Source organism: Aegilops tauschii, chromosome 7 (assembly GCF_002575655.3).
Source record: "Aegilops tauschii subsp. strangulata cultivar AL8/78 chromosome 7, Aet v6.0, whole genome shotgun sequence".
Lineage (NCBI taxonomy): Eukaryota > Viridiplantae > Streptophyta > Magnoliopsida > Poales > Poaceae > Aegilops > Aegilops tauschii.
The window spans coordinates 390487835-390504939 of record NC_053041.3 but is presented as its reverse complement, the minus strand read 5'-3'; the positions used below and the strand labels follow the sequence as shown (position 1 = coordinate 390504939).

Below are 17105 nucleotides of genomic sequence, written 5' to 3'. Positions count from 1 at the left end.
ATATTGTTTCTGCCACACTTCCATAGCATGCAGGACGAATCAATGAAGAAAATTAGGAACACAGTACTTAATCTTATAGAGGATTAGATGCGCCTTTACTTTCTTAACTTTGTTGTTCAATGACAACATCTTAAGCCTATCACCAGGCACAACTTACTGTATAGTTTTCTGTGACAACGCTGATATTATTATGTTTGAGCTTGAATCTGGACATATTTGGTGTATAATCTTTGGGTTTGTCCAGATTTCCATCCAATGAGTGGTGAGAGATCTCATGGAGGATGGAGTACCGGTTCATGGATTTACTGGACAAAATTGTTCTACTGGGTCAAGCTGTTGGTGCTAGGGCATCAATGCCAAGGTGGCATGGGACAGAAAATAATTGTTGACCAAGGCAAGCTAATGGAGAATGACTGGATCCTGAGGCACAGTACAGATGGTGGACTACTGCTATGGTCTATTAGAGGTGTGGGGGTAACGGAGGCAGATTCATATGAGGAGATAGCGAAATAAATAAATAGCACCAAGATGTGAGCAACATGTTTGGCCGGCCATTGTGTTGTTGCCCTCCCCATTGTCGGTGTGGACTTCTACCAGATGTAAGTGCTGATGATAAGCATCATTCTAATGAATATTATGGCTTATAGTTCCTACATAGCACTGTAAAGTGGTTTTTTATTTGTTGTTACCTTGTCTTAGCAAGAAGGTTTTAACTTGTTAATTGTAAAACAAATCATGCGTCAGTTGAGATACAATGGTTTGCGAGCCTGCGTGCCCAGTATTTGGCCTTCGTGCCATGTAACTTTGCTCGCGGTCTTTTGGCCTTGAAACCTATGACTTCCCTCGTGCGTGGCCTGAGGCCTTTTGTGTGTGTATGGTTCGGATCTTTGGTATGCTGCCTAGGTTGTGGGCTTTATTAATTTAAAGCCGGACGCGCCTAGCGTCTTCGTTCTAAAAAAAGATACAATGGTTGAATTTTTACATGTGTTGCAGCTACTACGTATAATATTGAACATCTATTCATGGTTTTGTTAAACTGAAAATGTTGTATGAGTCATGGAGGTTTTAGTACCGAGAACAATATCTTTGTTTCGCCTACTTTATCTTCGAGCTGACCACTTGTATTCTTCCTTATGGTGGCAGTAACAATGGATATTATTTTACCGCGCCCTAGATCCGACTCTTCATCTTCATGCCTTCCTAATTGTTTGTACTGCTGGACTTTTACCACTGTAAGTGTTATTGCTCTGTGTCCTTCCTAATGCAAATCATCTTTGTGCTCCTTCCTAAGATTTCTATATTACTCGTACTATAATATTGGAATTTTTCCCATGGTTCGCTTGAATAGAAAATGCAACATGATAGAACTGTTACCAAGAACATAAAACTCCCAAAAGTGTACGTCTAACTATATTTCAAATAAATACAATATGACATGCTTTTCATAGTGTTAATGTCTCCTTATATTGGTTGATATGAAGGAAGTATTCAGTCTATTCTAGACTAAGGACATAATGCTATTGCAGTATAATAAGTATTCTTCTTATCCTAGTAGATGTCAAGTACACTTACTGTATATATCTTGGTAAGTAAAATATGTTGCCTTATTATTTGTCTGATAAGCTACTGATGCACTAATTTTCTAGATAACTTCCTCGCTCTCGTAGGCTTTGGTTGCCGTACTTCATCTTCATCTTCAAACCTTGTATTGTTTCGGCTGACATCTTTTCCCTTGCTTTCTGGCAAACTTGCTTGGTGCATTCTCCTCTGAGTCATCTGATATTACAACATATCCCGGTCTTCTTTTCTTGTCACCGTGGAACTCACGTGATAATGATGTTATTTTGTCTTGATGCCCATCTTTGTTTATTTTAGTCCCATTACTATCGTGTCGTTCCTATTTCATTGGCACCAGACACATCGCAGTTTGGTAGTTGAAACATTATTATTCTATGACTGCAAAATAAATATAAATTTAAAACCAGACCCATTTATAAAAATCTAGAAGTGTCTACAGTGCAAAAACCAATCACCATTTTATCGGTGCATGTTCTGCTTCTTCCTTTCATGTTTTAACACGGTGTCCACCTCACCATCCATCAATTCAATGCAATATATTTAAGGTGAATTAGTTAGGGAATTCTAGACATGATACTGAATTTTTGAAAAAAAAAGTTGAATGCACCTTTACCTCAGCTTTATCATTCAAGTAGAGCATCTCAAGCCTATCATTGGGCACAAATGTTCTTTTTACTACATAGTTTTCTGTGCCAAAGATGATATTACATCCATTCTGCTTGGCGTTTCATTTCCCATCGAATGATCTCAGCAAGCTAGAGATAGATGTATTAAGCAATCTTGGAGCGTCCTTTTGAAATAAAGTGCAGCTTGTAGTAGTTTTATGCTCACTAATTTGGAGTCGAATACAATACCTACCATACCATTCATGTTAGCAAAGCATAAATATTGTATAATACTCCCTCCATCCCAAGATAAGTGACTCAACATTGCACTAACTTTAGTACAAAGTTAGTACAAAGTTGAGTCACTTATTTTGGGACGGAGGGAGTAGTTATTTCCGAACTATAAACATACCTGTTTATCTTTTTCTGCCTGTTCCTGTAGTTGTATCCTTTATAGAAACTCAAAGTAATAATCTGGGTAAATCTCCAGAGATCCTTTAACCTCCTATATGTTTGCTTTGTATGAAAAATATATTTCACTTACATTGCTTATCGGCGGTATTTTTATGGATTCCAAAACCTTGAAATTTTGAATCCATAAATAGATTGCTCTTTGATATGAAAGATAGCACGAATTGTTTGGCCCTATGAACAATGAGATATACTTAGTAATTTTTATTGAGAAAATAGAAGAATTTCAGAAATAGCTATTATAGGTCAAATACAAATAAGTGATGCTATAACTTAATTATAGTAATGTACATGAAAATAGGTTGTTCTTAAAGAAGCTGTCAAAACTTTTTGAGATGGAAATATCTAAACACACATGGAGTGCTGATATTACCTCAACTTGATGGTGTTGCTATACAGCTGGGCGTCCTGGTTTTTTCGGCGTGTGTTTGGCTTGAGGCTTTGCTCTGTTCGGCGTCGCAGCGTCGGGAGTGCATATTGGATGCTTCAGTACCTGCAATCCATCGTGGGTGCACATTGTACGCTTCAGTACCTTCAATCCGCCGACGTGACGGACACGTACTGAATGCTTGCTTCTGTCGTGCTGGCTGGCAATGGCGGCGTGTGTGTGTTTATGCTGCTTGGGGGCTGGTCGTCGCTGGCTGGCCAGCAAGTTTCGTATGGAAATATGATACGTGTACATGTTCTTGTCCAATGGAAGTTGTGTGTCTGCTAGAAAGCAATCACGGCATGCAAATCAATTAGGCAATGCATGAATACGTGTCCTTGTGTTTCTCTTGTATATGAGGCATGCAGACTTGACCAAAGCCGGCCGACTGGGTATGTTCATGTGTTTTATGTTCACATATTCGTACGTGTCATGGTTGGCTTTTTTAATCAACCGTAGTTTTTGTACCAACCGTAGTTGTATGTAACCTTACAACGTGACACCATAAAAGTTCAATACTACCGGTACATATATTTTATGATGTTACGTAAAAACGCTTAAATCTTAGCCGTTGTTATTGTAATCTAACGGCGTAAAAAATATTAGCATATGTGGAAGAACGTGATGGCTTATCTAAAGTTAGTGCAATGTTGAGTCACTTATCTTGGAATGGAGGGAGTAGTTATTTCCGAACTATAAACATACCTGTTTATCTTTTTCTGCCTGTTCCTGTAGTTGTATCCTTTATAGAAACTCAAAGTAATAATCTGGGTAAATCTCCAGAGATCCTTTAACCTCCTATATGTTTGCTTTGTATGAAAAATATATTTCACTTACATTGCTTATTGGCGGTATTTTTATGGATTCCAAAACCTTGAAATTTTGAATCCATAAATAGATTGCTCTTTGATATGAAAGATAGCACGAATTGTTTGGCCCTATGAACAATGAGATATACTTAGTAATTTTTATTGAGAAAATAGAAGAATTTCAGAAATAGCTATTATAGGTCAAATACAAATAAGTGATGCTATAACTTAATTATAGTAATGTACATGAAAATAGTTTGTTCTTAAAGAAGCTGTCAAAACTTTTTGAGATGGAAATATCTAAACACACATGGAGTGCTGATATTACCTCAACTTGATGGTGTTGCTATACAGCTGGGCGTCCTGGTTTTTTCGGCGTGTGTTTGGCTTGAGGCTTTGCTCTGTTCGGCGTCGCAGCGTCGGGAGTGCATATTGGATGCTTCAGTACCTGCAATCCATCGTGGGTGCATATTGTACGCTTCAGTACCTTCAATCCGCCGACATGACGAACACGTACTGAATGCTTGCTTCTGTCGTGCTGGCTGGCAATGGCGGCGTGTGTGTGTTTATGCTGCTTGGGGGCTGGTCGTCGCTGGCTGGCCAGCAAGTTTCGTATGGACATATGATACGTGTACGTGTTCTTGTCCAATTGAAGTTGTGTGTCTGCTAGAAATCAATCACGGCATGCAAATCAATTAGGCAATGCATGAATACGTGTCCGTGTGTTTCTCTTGTATATGAGGCATGTAGACTTGACCAAAGCGGGCCGACTGGGTATGTTCGTGTGTTTTATGTTCACATATTAGTACGTGTTATGGTTGGCTTTTTCAATCAACCGTAGTTTTTGTACCAACCGTAGTTGTATGTAACCTTACAACGTGACACCATAAAAGTTCAATACTACCGGTACATATATCATATTCGTACGTGTCATGGTTGGCTTTTTCAATCAACCGTAGTTTTTGTACCAACCGTAGTTGTATGTAACCTTACAACGTGACACCATAAAAGTTCAATACTACCGGTACATATATTTTATGATGTTACATAAAAACGCTTAAATCTTAGCCATTGTTATTGTAATCTAACGGCGTAAAAAATATTAGCATATGTGGAAGAACGTGATGGCTTATTTGACTCTTGTTTTAAGTATATAATAGATAGATAGAAGATTGGAGCTAGTGCCGTATCGCCCTAGGTTATAACTATCTCATGATGAATATCATCCAACAAGTCACCGATCCAATGCCTACGAATTTATCTTATATTGTTCTTGCTAAGTTACCATTGCTATCGCTACTGTTGCACTTGTTACAAAACTACTGCTATCACTGTTACCCTTACTGTTACTGTTGTCACTATTATCAAAACTATCATATTACTTTGCTACTGATCACGTTGTGTTCGGGAACGTAGCATGTAATTTTAAAAAAATTCCTACAATCACGCAAGATCTATCTAGGAGATGCATAGCAACGAGAGGGGAGAGTGTGTCCACGTACCCTCGTAGACCAAAAGCAGAAGCGTTAGATTAACGCGGTTGATGTAGTCGAACTTCCTCACGATCCAACCGATCTAGTACCAAACGTACGACACCTCCGAGTTCTGGACACGTTCAGCTCGATGACGTCCCTCGAACTCTTGATCCAGCAAAGTGTCGAGGGAGAGTTCCATCAACACGACGGCGTGGCGACGGTGATGGTGAAGTGATCCACGCAGGGATTTGCCTAAGTACTACGAAGATATGGCCGAAGGCGTAAACTGTGGAGGGGGGCGCCGCACACGGCTAAAAATTGTTGGTGTGTGTTCTAGGCGCCCCCCTACATATATATAGGTGGGAGGGGGAGGGGAACAACCATGGGGCGCCCAAGTAGGAGGAATCCTACTTGGGGGCCTTGTCCAATTCGCCCCCCCCCCCTGTTACCATGTTTTCCGGAGAGGGAAGGAAAGGGGAGAGACAGGGGAAGGAAGGGGGAGGCCAATTTGCCTCCTCTTCCTTCTCTCTTCCCCTTTTCCTTTCCCCTTCCTATTCGGCCTATATGGGGGCGCACCAGCCCATTAGGGGCAGGTCTGTCCCGCCCTTGGCCCAATAAGGCCCATATCTTTGCCGTGGCGTGCCCGGAACCCCTACCGGTGACACAATACGTACCCGGTACCCCCGGAACACATTCGGTGTCCGAATACTATCGTCCTATATATGAATCTTTACCTCTCGACCATTTCGAGACTCCTCGTCATGTTCGTGATCTCATCCGGGACTCCGAACAACATTCGGTCACCAAATCACATAACTCATATAATACAAAATCGTCATCGAACGTTAAGCGTGCGGACCCTACAGGTTCGAGAACTATGTAGACATGACTGAGACACCTCTCCGGTCAATAACCAACAACGGAACCTGGATGCACATATTGGTTCCCACATATTCTACGAAGATATTTATCGGTTGTACTGCAATGACAACATACGTTATTCCCTTTGTCATCGGTTTGTTACTTGCCCGAGATTTGATCGTCGGTATCTTCATACCTAGTTCAATCTCATTACCGGCAAGTCTCTTTACTCGTTCTGTAATGCATCATCTTGCAACTAACTCATTAGTCACATTGCTTGCAAGGCTTATTATGATGTGCATTACCGAGAGGGCCCAGAGATACCTCTCCGATACTCGGAGTGACAAATCCTAATCTCGATCTATGCCAACCCAACTAACACCTTCGGAAATACCTGTAGAGCATCTTTATAATCACCCAGTTATGTTGTGGTGTTTGATAGCACACAAGGCATTCCTCCAGTAACCGGGAGTTGCATAATCTCCTAGTCAAAGGAATATGTATATGACATGAAGAAATCTATAGCAATAAAACTGAACGGTCATTATGCTAAGCTAATGGATGGGTCTTGTCCATCACATCATTCTCCTAATGATGTGATCCCATTCATAAAATGACAACACATGTCTATGGTTTGGAAACTTAACCATCTTTGATTAACGAGCTAGTCTAGTAGAGACTTACTAGGGACACGGTGTTTTGTCTATGTATCCACACATGTATCAAGTTTCCAGTTAATACAATTCTAGCATGAATAATAAACATTTATCATGATATAAGGAAATATAAAATAACAATTTTACTATTGCCTCTAGGGCATATTTCCTTCAGTCTCCCACTTGCACTAGAGTCAATAATCTAGTTCACATCGCCATGTGATTTAACACCAATAGTTCACATCACCATGTGATTAACACCCATAGTTCACATCGCCATGTGACCAACACCAAAGGGTTTACTAGAGCAATAATCTAGTTCACATCACCATGTGGTTAACACCCAAAGAATACTAAGGTGTGATCATGTTTTGCTTGTGAGAGAAGTTTAGTCAACGGGTCTGCCACATTCAGATCCATATGTATTTTGCAAATTTCCATGTCTACAATGCTCTGCATGGAGCTACTCTAGCTAATTGCTCCCACTTTCAATATGTATCCAGATTGAGATTCAGAGTCATCCAGATCGGTGTTAAAGCTTGTATCGACGTAACTCTTTACGATGAACTCTTTATCACCTCCATAACCGAGAAATATTTCCTTAGTCCTCTAAGGATAATTTTGACCGTTGTCCAGTGATCAACTCACTGATGCGCGTCGGTCCTAAACAAATGGTTTTTTACCACTTTCCATGACGGCATTTGGAACCGTCGCCAAGTGAGTGTGGGCGATAGGGGGGTCCTTCCCACACGACCCAGAAACCGTCGGGGATAGGGAGCCTTGATGCATACAGTTGTCCCTATATAACCATTTACGATATCTCGAATATCCCAAATGCTTCATCCTTGCTACTTGTCTGTGCTCGCGTTGCCATTGCAGTCGGAGTTTTGTGGTTCTGCCTAAAACCAGGCAGATTCCAGGCTAGGGAGTTTTCCAGGCAGATACTAGGCACGGGAGTTTTACGATGCCTGGTACATCACAAACAGTTCATGATTATAAACCGTGTACGATGGGTAGACAATCACACACATTTAGTTTTCCCGCACCGTATGTGATAGTGTCTAACATCACACACGCTTTGCAAACGGCAACTGTGTGCATGCTTGCACATGTTTCCTCTCTATGAACCGTCTCGGATTATGGTGTATATCGCAAACATTTGTGTTTTAGCAACCGTGTGTGCCGTAATGACCTGCACAACATAATTTCGCCCTAATTTAATTGCTGCTATTTAAAATTGTACCTAATTTAAACTTGAAAGTAGCCTATAGCTTTATTCATATCCATCAGGTTCAAACAACCAATGCATTATTCGATTCACAGGTACATATGTTTAAGAATTACATAAGCACCAAATAAAGAATGATGTACCAGGGTTCTATACTTGTACTATTACAGATGGTAAAGAAAGAGGCGATAGACATTCCAGTTGCTGAACAAGGTGAAGCGGAATGGCCCTATTGTGCTCTCCTGGATGCAGAAGGCATGCAGGACTCTAGTCCAACCCCTTGTGATGGCCGGTCGCTAATCATGTAGTTTGAGAGATAATCTTGAGTAAACTACTTTAGGATCCACTGCAAAAGAAAAAAGATTCAGATATTGTCATCTAACACAACTCATTACGGGTAGTAAAAAGAAGGCTACATGGTTCTTACTTACCATCCTGCAGTTCACTGTTGTCTTGCATAAAGTGTAAACAAATAGTTTGATTGACATCTTTGACCCATTTTAATAACAATCTTTATCAGTTTCCTCACTTGATGCTGGTTCATGAATATCTCATTGCCCTAGACGCAGAAAGGGTCGAAGTGTGGATCTTTGGCAAAGATATATGTACCTAAAAGCACCAAGTTAATATTAGAAGGTAAACAACAATTGAAAATTGATGTAGTACAACACTCCATCCATCCCATTATATAAGATTTTATTACATGTATATCTAGACATCATCAGAACATTAAGGTAACACTCTTCCTTGTTGCTATGTAGCCTGGGATTGCATATTTAGTCATTTAGTACAATGCATGTTGCTAAACAACAATTGAAAAATGAAAAGGCATGTTAACTGCAATATCCTTAACATCAACCAAATATCGTAATTCATAGTGGTATTGTTGAAACTGTGATTGATGAAATTGAACTGCACGACAAATAGTTGCACATATAGAGCATCACATTATGAAGAACTGAAAAAAAACAAGTCATAAGGACATCCCTAGGCGATCCTTAAAAAGTTAAAGGACTAAAACCCTTAGTGGATATATATATATATATATATATACTCCAGCAATTTTTGGCCTTTTCTAGTCGATCCCCTAAACTTAATGTTGTAAACTTCAATTTGATCAAGTTCAAAGCAGGTTCAACCGAAAGTAGCATGCATTCAAACATAAACATAGATAGTTTTGCATAATCGAACATAAAACATAAATTTAAACTAAGCTAAACTACTTTCGGTCGAAGTAGAGGTCGAGCCAATCCTTCCTTGTCATGTATGGTGTGCCGCGAGCCAGGTCCGGGCCAGTACCGTCGTCGGGGTCGTTGGGGAAGGCGCTCTTCCACTCATAGACGTCGATCTCCTCGTCCTCGGGGCCCACCTCGACGCCCTCCGTGCCGCCGCATTTGACCTCATCATCAGAGGAGAGCGCGATAACCTCGCCGCCCTCGGCGTCGCCATCCTCGCCGCCTTCGACCTCGTCATCGGAGGAGAGCGCGATAACCTCGCCGCCCTCCGCGTCGGCAAAGATCGCCTGCTCCGCCTTCACGAGCTCCGGGTGCTGCCGGCGGAGCTCTTGCATGTAGGCCTCGTCGGCCGTGTGGAAGCTACCGAGCCACCGGCGGGTGTGGGTCTCTTGATCTATAATCTCGGCGACCCACGTCCCCCACCGCCGCTTCCGGACCCCGAGGTAGGACTTCGTCGGCTGCCGGGTCCGAGGGAGGACGGGGAAGTCCTCGAACCGGTGTAGGGGCGCGGCGGCGGGCGGATCGGGAGACCATCGACGGTGCATCGGGCCCGCGGAGGACGACGGGGACACCTCGGCGGCCACCTCGCCGGCGTCGGGCGAAAAGGCCGCGATAAACCTCTTTTTGGCCATTGGCTCCTCGAGCTCCCCGGCACACGGGCAGAGGTTCAGGATGGAGGCGCCGACAATGGCGGTGACCTACCAATGGTTTCGAGGGTTATGTGTGTCTGTGTGAGCGGAGGTTTTGGGGGGTATGTGTGGAGGGGGGAGCAAGGTTGTGTTTGAGGAAGTACTGCCGCAACTGAAAATTTTACTAGGCGGGAGTAACAAGGCGGGGCTACTAAAAATTTGGATCAAGGGCGAGTAGATATTTTTGAGATTGCGAGGGATGCAGAGGCGGGAGTAAAATGCCGGGGCTACTGGAAATTTGAATCAAGGGACTGAAGCAGAGCGGGAGTAACAGACATCGCACATAGTCCGCACATGCTAATTGTGTGCTATCAAACATTAAAACCTTCCAGGCAGTAGATATTTTCGAGATTGCGAGGGATGCAGAGGCGGGAGTTTTTGGGGAGTGAGCTAGTGTGCTTGACATGCAGGCTGTGGACTGTAGCCGACGCACCTTCTCGCGTAAGCCATAGGCGTACTATACACCGACGGTGCTCCAAGAAATTTTGTACTACATCTCACACGGTTGGTGATAATAAACTGTGTGGGATCTACTTGATTTGAATAACAAAATGGGGTCACAACAGCAATGGACGTTGTTTGAATTGCTAGACCTTTTATCCGCAGTGAACATGCAACTATATGTGTGTCGTAAAAGAATTGGAATTATTCAGGGTTCATTTGGACATTTTATACAATAAACTGGTTTTCTAGCCATTTCACGTGCACAATTCAAAAATAATCTACATGCACATGCTCCGGTGCAGAGAAATTGGTTGAAAAATCAAATCTGTGTCCTTCAGTGCATGCTTAGGTCCCATGGAAGAAATAGGAATGATTTTTTCGTGGTTCGTTTGCCCTTTTTTATACATTAACTGGGTTTTCTAGGCATTTTATGTGCATAATTCAAATTTGAACTACAAGCCCATGCTCCAATGCACGAAAGTTGGTTGAAAAATCACATGTGTGTCCTTGGGTGAATTTCTAGGTCCCATGCAAGAGATGAGAATGAATTTCAAACACCAGGGCACTGTTGATTACCGGCAAAACATTGAGATACCTGGTTTTTAAATTCTAGTAAATTCAAAACTCGTCTAAAATTCATGAAACTTGGCATGCTATCATGGAGCGGCATAAACATGTCGTGGTAAAAAAATTGTCCCATTTGGGGCAGGTTTGGGTATATGCTTGTCACAAATCGGAGCTTCTCACAACAAGCATGATGGTTTTCGGTGGGAACGTCCCACCTTTGGGGACGAAACAATATCCATTGCCTCTTATTCATTTCAAAAAAATTTCTCGTGTCAACATAGAACAACAGGAGTGTTGTGTGAATTTTTGTGATTTTTCGGGGTTCGTTTGGACATTTTTATGCATTAACTGAGTTTTCAATGCATTTATGTGCATAATTCAAATTTGAACTACATGCACATGCTCCAGTGCATATAAATTGGTCGAAAAATCAAATCTGTGTCCTTGGGTGCATGCTTAGGTCCCATGCAAGAAATGGGAATGAATTTCAAACGCCAGGGCACCGTTGATTGCCGGCAAAACATTGAGATGCCTGGTTTTTAAATTCTAGTAAATCCAAAACTCGTCTGAAATTCATGAAACTTGGCATGCTATCATGGAGCGGCATCAACATGCCGTGGTACAAATTTTGTCCCATTTGGGGCAGGTTTGGGTATATGCTTCTCACAAACCGGAGCTTCTCATAACAAGCATGATGGTTTTCGGTAGGGAACCCACCTTTGGGGAAGAAACGATATCCATTGCCGCTTATTGCTTTCAAAAAAATTTCTGGTGTCAACATAGAACAACAAGAGTGTTATGTGAACTTTTCTGATTTTTCGGGGTTCGTTTGGACATTTTTATGCATTAACTGAGTTTTCAATGCATTTATGTGCATAATTCAAATTTGAACTGCATGCACATGCTCCAGTGCATATAAATTGGTTGAAAAATCAAATATGTGTCCTTGGGTGCATGCTTAGGTCCCATGCAAGAAATGGGAATGAATTTCAAACACCAGGGCACCGTTGATTGCCAGCAAAACATTGAGATGCCTGGTTTTTAAATTCTAGTAAATCCAAAACTTGTCTGAAATTCATGAAACTTGGCATGCTATCATGGAATGGCACCCGACATGCTGTGGCATTTTTCGTGTCCATTTTGAGAGAAGGCGCATTTTTCGTGTCCATTTTGAAAAAATAGCTGCCACTTTAATATCTCAAACGTTTGTAGAATTCAAACCGTGTGTGTTCTTGTAACCATTCACGTGATGCCACGTGTCTTGGTTTTAATGGTTGTAGGAGGTGCCGTGCGGACAACTGCTTGACCTTGACTGAACGGGAGGCGTGCGAGCGCAGTCCGGTGCGCAGGCTGACCGAGAGGCGTGCAAGCTGTCCTCCAATGCGCAGGCTCACCGGGAAGCGTGCGAGCTGTACGCTGCGCAGGCTCACTGGGAAGCGAGCCCTCTGAATTCCATGGCCGCCCGCCTTCCTCTCCATTAATGGCGCCCGAGCCGATGTTTAATACGGGCGGCCTTACTATTCGTCTCCCATTCCCGCCCCTCCCACAGCCGCAGACCTCCACAAACGCCATGCCGCAGAACGATCATCTGCCACTAGTCTTCAAGTTTGGTGAAGTCAACTCCGAGCCGGAGGAGATAGAAAATAAGGAGGAATGGGGCCTCATGGACATGGCCCAGAACGAGCTGGCCGCGACGGTAGCAGCCCCCGCCCCCGTCCCCGCTCCCATCCCCGCGCCCGCACCAGCGACCATCCCCGTAGCATTGACGGGCTGGTCGCCGAGCACTATTGCAGAGCTGGAAGCTGTGGGCGTCAGCGAGGTCTCCGCGGACCCGCGCGAGCTCGTGTACATGCCAGCGCCAGTGCCCGTGCCCGTGCGCGCCCCTCCACCCACCGTCGCGCCGGCCCCTGTGCGTTTGGCTGCACCCGCCGCACCTGTGCCCGTGCGCGCGCCCTCCTCAAAGGCATGGGACGCTACCGTCGACCGCTACCTCTCAGCGGCGCCAGTTGCCGTCCTCCCGCGCCCCGCCCATCGATCGCACGACGACATGATGTTTGATTTACAAGTGAAGAACATTTTGTGCTGCCTTGAAGACTTCAACAACGGCATCCCGGAGGACGACAACGACAACGACGGCGCGGCACGCCGCCTCCGCCGCCGCCGGAAATAGTTTTTTGGGGTTTAATATTGTATCTCGAATTCTCGATCATATGAATATAAATTCGCAGTGTGACTGAATGAAAGTTATGCTTTGAACGAACTTGCGTTTTTCTCTCTTAATGTACAGACTTATCAAACGATTTTATTTTGAAAAAAACATCAATGATTTTTAAATATAAAACACTCATCGCAAACGTTTTAGTTAGAACACCCGGATGCCAACCGACAGCTTCCCCAGGAAGCCAAGGGAAAATGTGCCGAGCAGGATTTCTGCATCCCTTCAACGCAAACGGTTGTTTTGCATGACCCATGTGCAACCATGTACACAATTGGGTAAGATTTGCATGTCTGTCATTTTGGGTATGTTGCCATTTGTCAAACTAGAAAGATTGACATTTGTTTATCTAATAACATTGCCATTTGTCAACCTTGTAACACTGCGATTTGTCAAAATATGCACCTAAAAATCACTAGCACTATCTAATTTTTGTAACTAAAATCACTAGCACTGTTCATATGGACACCACTAGCAGGCGTGAGTTGATGGACGCATATGAAAATGTACCATTGATTACATACAACAAGTCATCAGCCCACAACGACAACGAGGATACACGTTGGATTATACATCATTTCCAACAAAACATTCTAATAAAGTTTTTCTCACACAACAAGTAACAAAGCGATGAAGTGAACTTCAGCTCAACCACTCATCGGCGTTGGAAACGCTTGCTTTGAACCAGAAGTGATTCTCTGGGAAGGGCCAACCACTGTCAATCTCGAGACCAACATAGGACTGATCATCCAGGCTTAAGCGGCGCATGTCAGGACCCATATTGGGACGGTAGGGAAGCATAGAAATGTCCGAGGTATGGATACAGTTGCTTCTCATAAATGGTAGTAATGTTGTGTCAACAGCAGCTGGATCGCCTTCCACCATCATTGGACAGTTTTGTCCAAGGAAGAGCGAGTTTCCTCCTAGACTTTCAATACTGAACCAGGGAGAAGGTGTTGGCGCTAGTACACTAGTATCCATCCTGAATACCCTACAACGAATGTTGGAATAGGTCCGGAGAGTGCGACCATGCGAGACAATACCTTCTTCCTTAGTAACATCAGCAGTGCCCTGTATACAGACAAGAAGAAGAGGTGATCCATCGGAATAAGTTGCCAGGCACCACTAGTATATGGGTCCAGCTCGTCCTCATGCTCGTGATCATCAGCATCGTCATCTCCCCCTTGGTTATAAAAATTTAAAAGTATAGGTGGTGGAATGTTCACAGGACCTTGGAAACACAAGAAGGTTAATTAATTATTAAAGGGAAACTAGCTAACCCGCATGCATGTGGATGAAACAATTATAATTACGGTGGAAGACAAACGTACCGAAAGCATGATGATTCCTTGCAAAAACAGTGCCACGAGTGGTGGCAGCAAACACAAGACCATCATATTGAATTGCATCACAGTACTCATCCGTGTACAGAAATTGATTTTTGAGCAATATCCATCGAGGCGTGGAAGTAAGGAAGGCAACAAGCTTGTCGAAGATAGCAATAACTTCATAGTTCGAGTAATCCCAAGAGCGGCTGGAACTCGACAGATTGCTATCTTCCGTAGACGATAGTCACCATGATCGTATTTGAACTGACGTAGAATACCGGTGTTCTCAACCTCTGGGCAGTCGTCTGAGATTTTTGGAAGTGGAACCCGGTGACGAGTGTACACATTCACAAGTTCCCACTCCCAGTTGTACCCAATGTAAACAACCCAATCTCCATTTACGCCTGCCCAAGCCTTGCCCTCAAGCGATGGCATCTTAACATCATACGTATCATTATCAAGCGGCATCAACTTGCACAAGGCGAGGCTTCCCTCGTCCCCGCGCCAGTCAGCAGGCTCACGGGGAAGAAGATAGGGGAGATCAAACCGCTGCTGGACCCTTGGGTTCCTTGTAATGATTTTATTAGTTGAGTCGAGAATGGTCTTGAACGAACCTGCCATGCTAGCCGAGGTGATGACGTCGCACCGATCAATGAGTTCCTCCACCGCGTCATCATTCAGATCGGGGCAAGAATAACGGGGTCGTTTCCGGCCTGTTCCCTCCATGGAGAAGTGTAGCGATCCGACCTGAAACGGTCAAATCTCTGTGCATAAGTGTCATCCCTGGATCGGTAATGCTGACACACACAGTACTTGAAGGATTTATAACAGAGTGCAATCACACACTTATTACATCGAATGTCTCAAAAGAAAAATTATTACAATAACATGGCTTAAGGCCATCTAAATAAGATAACTGCGGAAGCATCGAAGGTAAATGAGTCCATCAACTCCAACGGCATAGCTGAGTGCACGACAACGACCAAGCGCACCTTACTCTTCGTCTGAAAAGTCTGCAACATAATACGTTGCAGCCAGAAACGGGTCAGCACATGGAATATGCTGGCAAAATAACACTGTAGAGCAATGAACAAGATAACAGCTATAGCTACATGCATATATGGCTGGTGGAGGCTCTATGGTTATAGTTTTTGCGTAAAGCCATTTTTCCCTACTGCAAAGGAATATATTTTGCTTAACTACAAAGTTGGTTGATAAACATTGAGAATGGAAACCCCATCTCAATCCCAAGTAAACAGTAATTAACAACCCAACAGAATTAACTAAGAGTGATGAGATCAAATCAATAATTCAAGAACCAGATACTCAAGATGTCCATAACCGGGGACACGACTAACCATGATTAGTTTGTACACTCTGCAGAGGTTTGCGCACTTTTCCCCACAAGACTCGATCTCCTCCGTTGGATTTCTTGCACTACATGGTGTTTGAGAAACGGATGACCGAGACACAGTCTTTCAGAATCATTAACTCTTTCGACGGGTAAACTGTACCACCTACATCCCCTACATCTGCTAGTTTACCACTGAAAGAGGTCACACAACATACCCAACTATGCCAGAGCCAATAATGGCTTGTGGCTGCACACGAAAGTTTCTAGCATGAATAATCTTATGATCCCTTTGAGCCTGGGTGGCGAACCATAGGATAATCACACGGATTCCCCGAGATCTCCTTGGACAACACTGGATTCCCCAGGTGCCCACAAACAATCCACCCAGATATGTATTAAAGTAGCCACCTTAAATAAACCCTTAGTTCATAATAATCTCTCACATCTGTCATGAATCACTCAACCAAACCACGTCTATGAGCATAACATAGCATTATAAGAATAACGTAGAAGTAACTCCCAGGGTTTGAAATAAAGGACAATAGGTTCTACCTCATCAACTACTTCCCAATACCCACATGTTAATTAGATCCTACTCATGCAATGTTTGAGGGTTGAAACTAATGCATAAAAACCAGGTAATAAAGGGGTATGATCAAAGTGTTACTTGCCTTGCTGACTATCTGAAAACCCTAGTGACTCATAGTAGCACGCTTCGCACTACGGAAATTCTATCGCAAACAAACAATAGAATAAATAAGCAATCAAGCATATATGCAAGGGTAAAACTCAAATGAGAAAGTCCAAACTGAAAGTTCAACTGAACAGCTTCGATTTGCAGAAAAAAAATCAATCAAATCGGAGTTACGAAACTCAAACTACGATCAAAAGAAGTTCGAATTCAAATCTGCTTGCAACCAAATTTTAATTTGTCAAAACCATGTTCAAGTTGGTTAACGGGAAAGAGGGGTTCGACACGAAGATTTTGGCGTTGGTTTCACTGGATTTGGACGAACGGTTAAGAAGTTGCGAGGGTTTGAAGATCAGGGGCTAATCTGCGATAAAAATAATCGCGGATAAATCCCTAGCCGAAAATAAAATAAAAAGAAAAAGACTAACGAACGAATGTTCGTTATCAGAGACAAATGAAAGAAAACGTTCGC

At 43.1% G+C, this 17105-nt stretch overlaps 1 long non-coding RNA gene across 2 annotated transcripts; it reads left to right on the top strand.

The window, feature by feature from the left end:
* Positions 1-244: 244 nt before the first annotated feature.
* Positions 245-3610, top strand: LOC109754432 (uncharacterized). 2 transcript variants are annotated; one of them, XR_012188985.1, is made up of 3 exons: positions 245-599; positions 1144-1232; positions 3054-3610. It is a non-coding gene; the product is annotated as an uncharacterized lncRNA (long non-coding RNA). The 2 variants fall into 2 exon arrangements; XR_006667367.2 differs by lacking the exon at positions 3054-3610 and having other exon boundaries at positions 1144-1268.
* The last annotated feature ends 13495 nt before the right edge of the window (positions 3611-17105 follow it).